Consider the following 12,597-nt stretch of genomic DNA (forward strand, 5'->3'; position numbering starts at 1 on the left):
CAGTGCATGGCAGGGATTGATATGGCTCTATGGGATAGGGCTTGGAATAGTTCTCTCAGAAATAAGTAGGCAGCTAATCTTGACAGATCTGACATTAATGTCAGAAACACCTGATCTGCATATGCTTGTTCAGGGCTATGATTTATTAGGGGTAGAGGACAGGGCTGTGGAGTCGGTACAAAAATCTTCCAACTCCGACTCCTCAGTTTATGAAACCACGACTCTAACTTCGACTCCGGGTACCCAAAATGGCTCCGACTCCTTGACTCAGACTCCTTAGTCTAATACTTAACAGGGCTGTGGATTTTGTACAAAAATCTTCCGACTCCGACTCCTCAGTTTATGAAAGCAACAACTCCGATTCCAACTCCTACTCCGGGTGCCCAAAATTACTCCGACTCCTCGACTTCAACTCCGACTCTACAGCCCTGGTAGAGGATCAGCAGGCCAGCCAGGCAACTGGTATTGCTTAAAGGACCACTATTGCGAAAATTGAAGAATGTAAAATACATGTGTACTTGTACAAATAACTACATTTCTTCCAGAGTAAAATAAGCCGTGAATTACTTTTGTCCTATATTGCTGTCACTTACAGTAAGTAGTAGAAATCTGACATTACCGACAGGTTTTGGGCTCGTCCATCTCTCCACAGGGAATTCTCAGCATGGCCTTTATCCTACCTAATAAAACGCCTGTGTCTCTGCGTCCCATGTCTGTGTGTGTGTCCCTGCTTTGTGCTACTGCGCATGTGCCGCAGGGACAGCCGTTGTTCAGACGGGAGCAGGATAGCCAGGGGGCTGGGCGGGCGGTGGGGGCGTGCGCACGCGGTGGACGGGCACTGACAGGTGGAGGCGGTGACGGACCTAGGGCCCGTTATTAAACGGGCTAAAGTCCCTAGTTCTTTATAAAGACATTCCCTGAAAAGGATTCATACAAATATGCTGGCCAGCCTCCCTGCTCATTGCACACTGATTTGGCAGTTGGACAGAGCAACTGCCATTCATAAAATGCTTTTCAAAATAAAGAAATCCATGAGACTCCCCCATGAGGTGATGGACTAGTCTAAAACCTGTCGGTTCTGTCAGATTTCTACTAGACACTGTAAGTGACAACAACATAGGATAAAAGTAATTTATAGCTCATTTTACTCTGGAAGTAATTTTACTCATTTTACTCATGGCTAACACGGTACAACACTTTACTGCTTCTACTTTACTCTGGAAGAAATGTACTTCTCATTGGTACGTGTACACATGTATTTTACATTTTACAATTTTCGTGATAGTGGTCCTTTAAAAGGAAATAGATATTGTAGCCACCATAGCCTTCTTGCTACAGTTGTCCTTTAAACTGAATAAAACAGATCAGTTTTTACAGGATCAGTTTTTCATCAGTGTGACTGTTTGACACAGGCTTCCCCTGCCCTGTAACCTTTGTAAACCGGAGCCATAGTGTACTGATAACAAGTGGTCTAGTGCTCTCTAGGCAGATCTGGAAACTCCCTGGATGTTTATTTAGTAGGAGGTATAGATGAACAATACACACCACCTACGTCACCTAATTGTACAGTCTGCGTCTCCAGAGAAAACTGCACTGATGGAGGAATACTATATTGCTGCTTCATAATTATACAAAGATCTTGCCAGCATGTAAACAAGACACACTTATATGTAGTCATGGAATACAAACGTGAATGTATAGTTTGTTAAGAGAAAGGTCCAATGCCAATAATCTAGCGTTTTCCCTGAAAATGTCTACTATGTTTCCGCATATTCCCTCCATCAACATCTAATTTCCTTTGGTAGACTGGTTGTAAAATGCTGATATTATCTTACATCAACGGCTAATTTGAATTGTCAGGTGAGCCTCGTATAATGCCCTGTAGTCCTAATTATATTCCTCCTTCCAGCAGGCTGGCAATATTAACAGAGTTCAAGAGACTCATGTAGTGTACAGATACCTTATTAGATAATGAATGGGATGTGCAAAGCCAAAACCAACTATTATATATCCATATTAATGCCAGGAGGGAATGCAGGAGGGATTGGGGAGAGGATCTAGCGAACACGTGTTACAGCGCCAGAGATTTGGGTACAGCTGGCGCCACCATAGACCGTAATAGGAATTACGGCAATAGCGGCGCACAGTGAGTAACTTTGGCGCTGTCAGAAGACGGAGCTGAAGTTACTTTTAAAACACTGTAATTCAGGCGCCAGCAATAGCTGTAAGCCAAATTACATCATTCTCCACCGTCCACGTGGACCTGGAGGGGGAATAGTAATTTACGCCCCCGGGACTTGTGCATGGGAAGGGTAAGCCGTATATCGGCTATAACCTGCGCCCATGTCTCCCGGCGGCTATATTTTTCCTAAGCGAGTCTAGAGTCTCCTGCAGCAGGGGGACACAGCGGCAATCAGCTGAAAAAATGTGGGATGTGAAATAGGTATTAAAGTACACCTGAAGTAAGAGATGTAAAAGATGTATGGAGGCTGCCATGTTTATTTCCTTTTAACCTCTTGAGGACCATGGGCTGAAACCCCCCTAAACAGCAGGCTATTTTTGTCAAAAAAGGTCACTGCAGCTTTAAGGCCAAGCTGCAGGGCTGCACAACACAGCACACAAGTGATTCCCCCCCCCCCTTTCCCCCCACCAACAGAGCTCTCTGTTAGTGGGGTCTGATCGCTCCCCCCCCCTGTGTTTATTTTTTTTTGTCAATATTTTTCTATTTTTTTATAATAAATATCACCATTTTTGTTTTATTTTCCCTCCCTCCCTACAGCCGGCCAATCATGGGCAATCGGCTGTCTTCTGCCTATAAGAGCCGATTGCTCGCTAGTGTCCCAGGGGGACAGCCATGTCATACGGCTGTCCCCGGTACATCGCTGCTGCAGATCGCAGAGATGTACAATGTAATTAGATGGTGGTTTGCCGTCTAACAGTCTCCCGAGCTCTGCCCACTAACAGGAGATGCGTGCGAAGCCTGCACGCAATCTCCTGCACTGCGAACCCCAAGGACCTTACGCCGATCTGCGTTAGGCGGTTCTGGGGCTGCCGCGGCCACGCCCGTCGGCGTGACACGGTCGGCAAGCAGATAAAGAAAATCTGTAACAATAATAAAGAGCCCCTGGGGGGGAGGGGAGGGGAGGGGGGGGGGTACTTACTCGTTTCAGGTTCCCTTTAAAGTGAACCTGAACCGAGTAAAATTATTTAAAAATAAACACATGATGTACAAGCAAATGAATATTACATACTTACCTCACCATCAGTTCCTTTCAGAAGCTCACCATTTTCTTCTTAAAACGATACCTTCCAGTTCTGACAAGATTTTGACAGGACTGAAATATAGCAGTCGCTGTCAGTTATATATAATAATATAATAATCCAAACATTTGTATAGCGCTTTTCTCCTGTCGGACTCAAAGCGCTCAAGAGCTGCAGCCACTGGGACGCGCTCAGGAGGCCACCCTGCAGTGTTAGGGAGTCTTGCCTTGAACTCCTTACTGAAAAGGGACTGACCTAGCCAGGATTAGAAACCTGGTCTCCCATGTCAAAGGCGGTGTCCTTAACCAGTACACTATCCAGCCACTATATCAGTTGCTGTCAATGAATGTACATTAGTTGACATAGGCATCAGCCTATGACAGCTGATCGCTCCTGTGCCTCCAGAGGGGACAGCCGAGTGACACTGCTATCCCCTGTACAGTGCTGCCTTAGATCGCAGCGCTGCACATTGTAAATAGGCAGTAGTTTCGCTGTCTAACAGTCTCCTATCGCGATCGCCGCTGGGAGACTGATGACAGAGCGTCATTCAAGCAGAGATGCGCGAGATCTCTGGCAACACACTTTCCCAGGATTTCACGCCAATCAGTGTTAGGCAGTCCTGGGGATGCCACTGCCCATCGGCGTGACACGGTCATTAGGAGATTAAAGGGAACCAGAGAGGAAGGATAGGGAAAAATAGGAAAAGGTTTTATACATACCTGGGGCTTCCTCCAGCCCCATAAGCACAGATCGCTCCCACGCCACAATCCTCCGCTTCCTGTATCGCTGGTACACTTCCGGCGGACGCAACCAATTGTCCGCATGCACAGGGGCTTCCGCCAAACCCTTATGCATGCGGCTGCGCAGTTTGCAGCCGCACGCGTAGGTATATGGAGGTAGCCCCTGTGATGCGGACAATTGGCCGTGTCCGCCGGCCGACTCGCAGAAATGACGGGACCTGGTACCGGCGGATCCAGGCAGCGGAGGACGGTGGCGTGGGAGCGATCCAGGCTTATGGGGCTGGAGGAAGCCCCAGGTATGTATAAAACCTTTTCCCCAACATCTATGGTTCCCTTTAAGTCTAAAGGCTGGTACACACAATGTAATTTCCTGTCAGATTTTCGTGATCGAGAATGGGATCGATTTTTAAATCAGTACTGCACAAAATTGATCCTGTTCCCAATCCGGAGCAGATCAGACATGCCAGAAATGATTGATTCGACCTGTCGATCTGGCAGGAAATTGCATAGTGTGTACCGCCTTAATAGCCACCGGTTTCCACCAGAGCATCCCACAGGAAGCTAGTGGGCAATGGACAACTTTACTGCAAGTGACAACTGTATCAAGACTCCCGTGATCAGCCCCACCGCTGGTAAGGAAAAGTAAAGGTGACTGTGCTTCTTTCTTCTTTGCTCACATTAGTAAGGCAAATTTACAGAAACATGAGGCAGGGGTCACACTTGTCGGCTTTCGTGCGCGTTTTCTGCACAGAAAAACTGTTTTCAACTGAGAACTCATGTTAATCAATGAGCTAGGTCACACTTGAATGCAGATTTCGCGTGCAGAAAAAAAACTGATATCTTGCGCAATTTGTCAGTTTTCTCTATAAATTACATTAGCTGTTGTAAGGTAGAGGTCACACTTGTCTTTCAGTTTTCTGAAAAGTGTAGAAACTGAAAGACAAGTGTGACCCCTGCTAACAGTCAGGACATACACAGAAATCCCAGTGTTGCTGACGTCAGTCACCACTTCACGGGGGCGGCTGTAAAACATGAAAAACCGGTTTATGAGGTTGTTTCTTGCTAGTTACGGTCAAGACATAAAGATAAAGCTAACTTTAGAATAAGCACACTGGACTTATTCAGCCACCAAATTATTTGACCTTCCTTTCTACATGGAAAGCTATATGAACTACTTCCTATAATTTCATGCTAAATGACGCCTATTTGATCCCCCGGACAGTCTCTGCTCTTTGAAGGTAGAAGGCAGTGAGGTGACTATTGATAAAGATCAGCAGTTTCGCATGTGACACAGCACTAAGATATGTACATTTCTTCCTGCTTTGTGATAACAACAGCCAGCATTTCCTGGGAATTGTTCTCAGAGTGAACTTATTTCAGACCAGAGCAGGATTATCCACCAGGCAACCTAGACAGGGGCTTGGGGCATAGTGGGTATCAAGGGGCCCCCTTGTCACCTTCTTTGCATAGCTCCCAACTGTCCCTCTTTTGGAGAGACAGTCTCTCTTTGGGAACCAAGTCCCTCTGTCCCTCTTTCTTCCTCATGTGTCCCTCTTTCAGGACTGATGTACAGACCTATGTAAATATATTGTATGTATTTTTCTACTGAAAAAAACATGTTAAATTGACTCTAAACTTTATTCCCATCCTTTGAATTTATATATTTCTTCTTTTCAAATGCCAATATGAAGAAAAATAGACCAGAATAGAAAGGACCAGTGTGGCTTAAATTATAAAATAACATTGTTTTCTTATGAAATGTTTATGGTATACGTGACCAGGGTTGTGGCAGGGGTGTGGCAGGGGCGTGGCTTAAGTGTCCCTCTTTCTTATCCCAACAAGTTGGGAGGTATGTCTTTGACCTTTTTTTCCACTTCTACTCCTCCTTCTACACCTCCAAATCTACTATCTTGCCTAGGGACCCATTACATCTTAAAGCGGGATTGTCCCCATAAAGATCAAATTTCAACAGCAACTGGTCTGAGTGTATTAAGTGATAAAGATGCTAATCCTGCATTCAAAACTTTCAAAACTTTTTCTGCTGTTATGGTTTGGAGTTATCACATACCTTAGGAGCACTGGCCCTTTAATAAAGCCATTGTCATTCAGCTGCATGCTGGGGGGGTCTTTTTTATCTATAATATATTCATCCTCTTCCCTTTATTTCCTTGCCTAGCTGCCTAGCTGAAACATGATCCTCTGCTCACTTGTGTTTACAAGTAAGGCTGAGGTGACTCAGCGATTGGAGGAGAAAAGAAAAAAAAGTTAAGGGAAAAAATTACATCAGGATTTAGCTTCAAGCTGTGGGCAAAAGACATAGTTCCCAACTACCCACCAGGAACAGAATTCTCTTCATTTCCTATATAAAATTCAATGAAATCAAAACGTGGACAGTACAATACATGTGTTGTGTACAGTGGGATGCGAAAGTTTGTGCAACCTTGTTAATCATCATGATTTTCCTGTATAAATTGTTGGTTGTTACAATAAAAAATGTCAGTTAAATATATCATATAGGAGACACACACAGTGATATTTGAGAAGTAAAATTAAGTTTATTGGATTTACAGAAAGTGCACAATAATTGTTTAAACAAAATTAGGCAGGTGCCTAAATTTGGGCACTGTTGTCATTTTATTGATTTCAAAACCTTTAGAAGTAATTATTGGAAATAAAATTGGCTTGGTAAGCTCAGTGACCCCTGACCTACATACACAGGTGAATCCAATTATGAGAAAGAGTACTTAAGAGGGTCAATTGTAAGTTTCTCTACTCTTTTAATTTTCTCTGCAGAATAGCAACATGGGGATCTCAAAACAACTCTCAAATGACCTGAAGACAAAGATTGTTCACCATCATGGTTTAGGGCAGTGGTGCTCAACCTTTTTTGGCCCGAGGGCCGAACTTCAAATCAAGAAAAATCTCGAGGGCCGAAACACATGCATACAAAATTTCGATGTAAAACTTTTAACGTTTTTCTAGTAACAGTTAACATGGTGTTGGAAATGGGAAGAAAACGACAAGAATTGTTGTACTCACCATTTGATGCACATTTTCTTAATGAGAAGTTTGCGGCAGATTAATGCAGCAATGGTATCAGAGTCCAGTACGGTACCTGGGTGTATGCACAGGGCAGATTAATGCAGCAATGGTATCAGAGTGGCCTGTAGTGTGCTGGCTGAGGAGGCTGTCAGCTCTGTGTGGGGCTGAGGAGGCTGTCAGCTCTGTGTTTGGGGCTAAGGAGGCTGGCAGCTCTGTGTTTGGGGCTGAGGAGGCTGGCAGCTCTGTGTTTGGGGCTAAGGAGGCTGGCAGCTCTGTGTTTGGGGCTGAGGAGGCTGGCAGCTCTGTGTTTGGGGCTGAGGAGGCTGGCAGCTCTGTGTTTGGAGCTGAGGAGGCTGGCAGCTCTGTGTTTGGGGCTGAGGAGGCTGGCAGCTCTGTGTTTGGAGCTGAGGAGGCTGGCAGCTCTGTGTTTGGGGCTGAGGAGGCTGGCAGCTCTGTGTTTGGGGCTGAGGAGGCTGGCAGCTCTGTGTTTGGGGCTGAGGAGGCTGGCAGCTCTGTGTTTGGGGCTGAGGAGGCTGGCAGCTCTGTGTTTGGGGCTGAGGAGGCTGGCAGCTCTGTGTTTGGGGCTGAGGAGGCTGGCAGCTCTGTGTTTGGGGCTGAGGAGGCTGGCAGCTCTGTGTGGGCCTGAGGAGGCTGGCAGCTCTGTGTTTGGGGCTGAGGAGGCTGGCAGCTCTGTGTTTGGGGCTAAGGAGGCTGGCAGCTCTGTGTTTGGGGCTGAGGAGGCTGGCAGCTCTGTGTTTGGGGCTGAGGAGGCTGGCAGCTCTGTGTTTGGGGCTGAGGAGGCTGGCAGCTCTGTGTTTGGGGCTGAGGAGGCTGGCAGCTCTGTGTTTGGGGCTGAGGAGGCTGGCAGCTCTGTGTTTGGGGCTGAGGAGGCTGGCAGCTCTGTGTTTGGGGCTGAGGAGGCTGGCAGCTCTGTGTGGGCCTGAGGAGGCTGGCAGCTCTGTGTTTGGGGCTGAGGAGGCTGGCAGCTCTGTGTTTGGGGCTAAGGAGGCTGGCAGCTCTGTGTTTGGGGCTGAGGAGGCTGGCAGCTCTGTGTTTGGGGCTGAGGAGGCTGGCAGCTCTGTGTTTGGGGCTGAGGAGGCTGGCAGCTCTGTGTTTGGGGCTGAGGAGGCTGGCAGCTCTGTGTTTGGGGCTGAGGAGGCTGGCAGCTCTGTGTTTGGGGCTGAGGAGGCTGGCAGCTCTGTGTTTGGGGCTGAGGAGGCTGGCAGCTCTGTGTTTGGGGCTGAGGAGGCTGTCAGCTCTGTGTTTGGGGCTGAGGAGGCTGGCAGCTCTGTGTTTGGGGCTGAGGAGGCTGGCAGCTCTGTGTTTGGGGCTGAAGAGGCTGGCAGCTCTGTGTTTGGGGCTGAGGAGGCTGACAGCTCTGTGTTTGGGGCTGAGGAGGCTGGCAGCTCTGTGTTTGGGGCTGAGGAGGCTGGCAGCTCTGTGTTTGGGGCTGAGGAGGCTGACAGCTCTGTGTTTGGGGCTGAGGAGGCTGGCAGCTCTGTGTTTGGGGCTGAGGAGGCTGACAGCTCTGTGTTTGGGGCTGAGGAGGCTGGCACAGTGCCCCGGTGTCTGCCCGCGGTGTCCTGCGGAGGGGGAGAGGATCGGGTGGTATTGCGTAGTATGGCACTCGGCGGGACGCGCATACACCAGCGTGCGCTCGTATTCAGCCCCGGGTAGCGCTGGGATAGTTAGAAAGCCTCGCTCATTGGTTACTGCAGGAGCCTTCCTCCAATAGGAATTAGGCTAATTCCTATTGGAGGAAGGTTCCTGCAGTAACCAATGAGTGAGGCTTTCTGACTATCCCAGCGCTACCCGGGGCTGAATACGAGCACACACTGGTGTATGCGCGTCCCGCCGAGTGCTGATACAATGCAATACCACCCGATCCTCTCCCCCTCCGCAGGCAGACACCGCGCGGGCCACAGAAACTGGCTTCGCGGGCCACAAATGGCCCGCGGGCCGTAGGTTGGGCACGGCTGGTTTAGGGGAAGGATACAGAAAGCTGTCTCAAAGATTTCAGCTGTCTGTTTCCACAGTTAGGAACACATTTAGGAAATAGAAGATCACAGGCTCAGTTCAAGTTAAGGCTCGAAGTGGCAGACCAAGAAAAATCTTGGATAGACAGAAGCGACGAATGGTAAGAACAGTCAGAGTCAACCCACAAACCAGCACCAAAGACCTACAACATCATCTTCCTTCCTGTAGATGGAGTCACTGTGCATCGTTCAACCATATGGCACACTTTACACAAAGAGATGCTGTATGTGAGAGTGATGCAGAGGGAGCCTTTTCTCCGCCCACAGCACAAACAGAGCCGCTTGAGGTATGCTAAAGCACATTTGGACAAGTCAGCTTCATTTCGTAATAAGGTGCTGTGGACTGATAAAACTAAAACGGACTTATTTGGGCATAACAATGGGGCGTTATGCATGGAGGAAAAACCACACAGCATTCCAAGAAAAACACCTGCTACCTACAGTAAACTGTATTATTATTATTGATTTATAAAGTGCCAACATATTCTGTGGAGCCATAAAAAGTAAAAAACAAAAATGGGGTACAAAATAATACAGACAAATGATATACACCAATATACAAAATACATAATTGGTGACAAAATACAGAATCAATAAAAATACAGAATTGGTAACAACAGTGACAAAAGTAACATGATAAACAATATTATTATGACTACTGATACATTTATTAACCTCCTTGCCGGTCTAAAAAATCCAGCAAGGAGGCAGCGTAGCACTTTTTATTTATTTATTTATTTTTTAAATCATGTAGTGAGCCCAGGGCTCGCTACATGATAGCCGCTGAGCGGCGGCATCCCCCCACCCACTCCGATCACCTTCGGCGATCAGAGTATGCAGGAAATCCCATTGAGAACGGGATTTCCTGTAGGGCTTCCCCGGTCGCCATGGCGACCGGGCGGGATGACGTCACCGACGTCATGACGTCAGAGGGAATCCCGATCCGCCCCTTAGCGCTGCCTGGCACTGATTGGCCAGGCTGCGCAGGGGTCTGGGGCGGGGGGAGGGGGCGGCGCGGCGGGTAGCGGTGAATCGGCGGCGAGCGGCGGTGATCGCATACTACACGCAGCTAGCAAAGTGCTAGCTGCGTGTAGGAAAAAAAATTATGCAAATCGGCCCAGCGGGGCCTGAGAAATCCTCCTGCGCAGGTTAACCCGAGCTGAGTTCGGGATAACCGGCAAGGAGGTTAATGGATTATCAGTTTATTAGTGTAATAATCATGTAATATGTTATTACAGTACTTTATGAAGCAACACATGAAAGCACTCCAACGCACTGCCCATGTTGTTCCATGAACCGGTTCACAAATGTATGTTATAACAGAATCTTTTCTCTTCATCTAATACTCTGTTGCGCATTCCTGGAAAATGTATGCGGAGCTGTGGATGTGGAGCCAATATTATAATGAATGCATTGCATTGTAAGGGATGGATGATGCATGGTAAGAAGTATGCATTGTAATGTGTGTATTGCAGAGTGCAGTGCAGAGAATGAAACTTTCGAGAGGTTATCAAAATAAAAAATACAATTATTTTACATACTCAGCAGCTCTGAAACCTGTATGTGAAAGGTAGGGTAGAGAAAATTGACAGTGTGCATGTTAAACAGCTGACCATATATATATCAGTTGGTAAGAACAGGAATGCAGAGATAACAATTATTATTATTTTTAACCTTAATTAAGGCTATAGAGCCCAGAGAATGAGGCTCTAGGCAAGCTAGTAGATTTGGGCCCCCTTGTGCTCCTTTTGGTACGAACACTAGAAATCCAGTGCAGGAGGTTTGGGCGCAGCCAGCGCCACCATAGACCGTAATAGGAATTACAACCATAGCGACGCACAGGGAGTAACTTCGGCGCCATCAGAAGACGGAGCTGAAGTTACTTTTGAAACACTGTAATTCGGCCGCCAGCAATTCTTGAAAGCCGAATTACATATTTCCCCCCATCCATGTTGACCTGGAGGAGGAATAGTAATTAACGCCCCCGGGAGTTGTGCAGGAGCCATATACCAGCTATATCCTGCGCCCAAGTCTCCCGTCGGCTTTTTCATAGGTACGCCTTTTGGTTAGCTGAAGTGATGTCAAAGAAGGTGGCAGGAGGACCCCTTGACACCCACTGGGCCCCAGGCTCCTGCCTAGGTTGCCTGATGGATGATCCTGCTCTGTTTAAAGGATACTCGAAGTGACGTGACATGATGAGGTAGACATGTGTATGTACAGTGCCTAGCACACAAACAACTATACAGTGTTCCTTTTTTCCTTTCTCTGCCTGAAAGAGTTAAATATCAGGTATGTAAGTGGCTGACTCAGTCCTGACTCAGACAGGAAGTGACTACAGTGTGACCCTCACTGATAAGAAATTCCATCTATAAAACACTTTCCTAGCAGAAAATGGCTTATGGGAGCAAGAAAGAGGTAAAAAGGGGGATTTCTTATCAGTGAGGGTCACACTGTAATCACTTCCTGTCTGAGTCAGGACTGAGTCAGCCACTTATATACCTGATATTTAACTCTTTCAGGCAGAGAAATAAAAAAAGGAACACAGCATAGTTATTTGTGTGCTAGGCACTGTACATACACATGTCTATCTCATCATGTCACATCGAGTATACTTTAAAGTATGCGCAAAGGGGGATCAGCGCATCACCAGGCCGCCTCCGAATGGCCACCAATCAGAGGGGCGCTGAGCCCCCCCCCCCCCCAAGAGACTACAAACGCACCTTGAAACCAAACAGAAGCTCTGCACAAACATCAATAAGCAATGCTATTAAATGGGAGCAGCTGACCAAAGTTACTTACATTTGTACATGGAGAGGTAAGAAACAGAGCTACTCAAAAACAGATTGCATCCTTATGACTACCTGCATGCAAGCTATTACGGAAACCAACATCCTCCAATGGTAGACAGGTGCATTTTATTTGAATGCTGGGTGTGTATTTTATCCCACCAGTGGGGCTTGCACTCTCAAGCAGGTAGTCATAAGGATGCAATCTGTGTTTAAGTAGCTCTGTTTCTTACCTCGCCATGTACAAATGTAAGTAACTTTGGTCAGCTGCTCCCATTTAATAGCATTGTTTATTGATGTTTATGCAGAGCTTCTGTTTGGTTTCAAGGTGCGTTTGTAGTTTCTTGGGGAGGGGGGGGGGGGGGGGGGGAGGTGGCCTGGTGATGTGCTGATCCACCTTTGCGCAATTTTGAATTTCTACTTGGTAGCGCACCCAGGCTATGCATATGTATAATTTAGGATTAGTTAGTGTTAGGGCCCCTCCCACGGGGGATGACTTCTTCGTAGTGGGAGGGACAAGTACTTAATAAGTTGCATCATGCAAGCTATTATGGAAACCACCTTCCTCCAATGGTAGACAGGTGCATTTTATATGAATGCTGGTTGTGTATTTTATCCCACTAGTGGGGCTTGCACTCTCAAGCAGGTAGCCATAAGGATGCAATCTGTTTTTAAGTAGCGCTGTTCCTTTCCTCGCCATATACTTTAACGTATATCTGGCCTGAGGCAAAG

Source organism: Hyperolius riggenbachi, chromosome 6, assembly GCF_040937935.1.
Source record: "Hyperolius riggenbachi isolate aHypRig1 chromosome 6, aHypRig1.pri, whole genome shotgun sequence".
NCBI lineage: Eukaryota > Metazoa > Chordata > Amphibia > Anura > Hyperoliidae > Hyperolius > Hyperolius riggenbachi.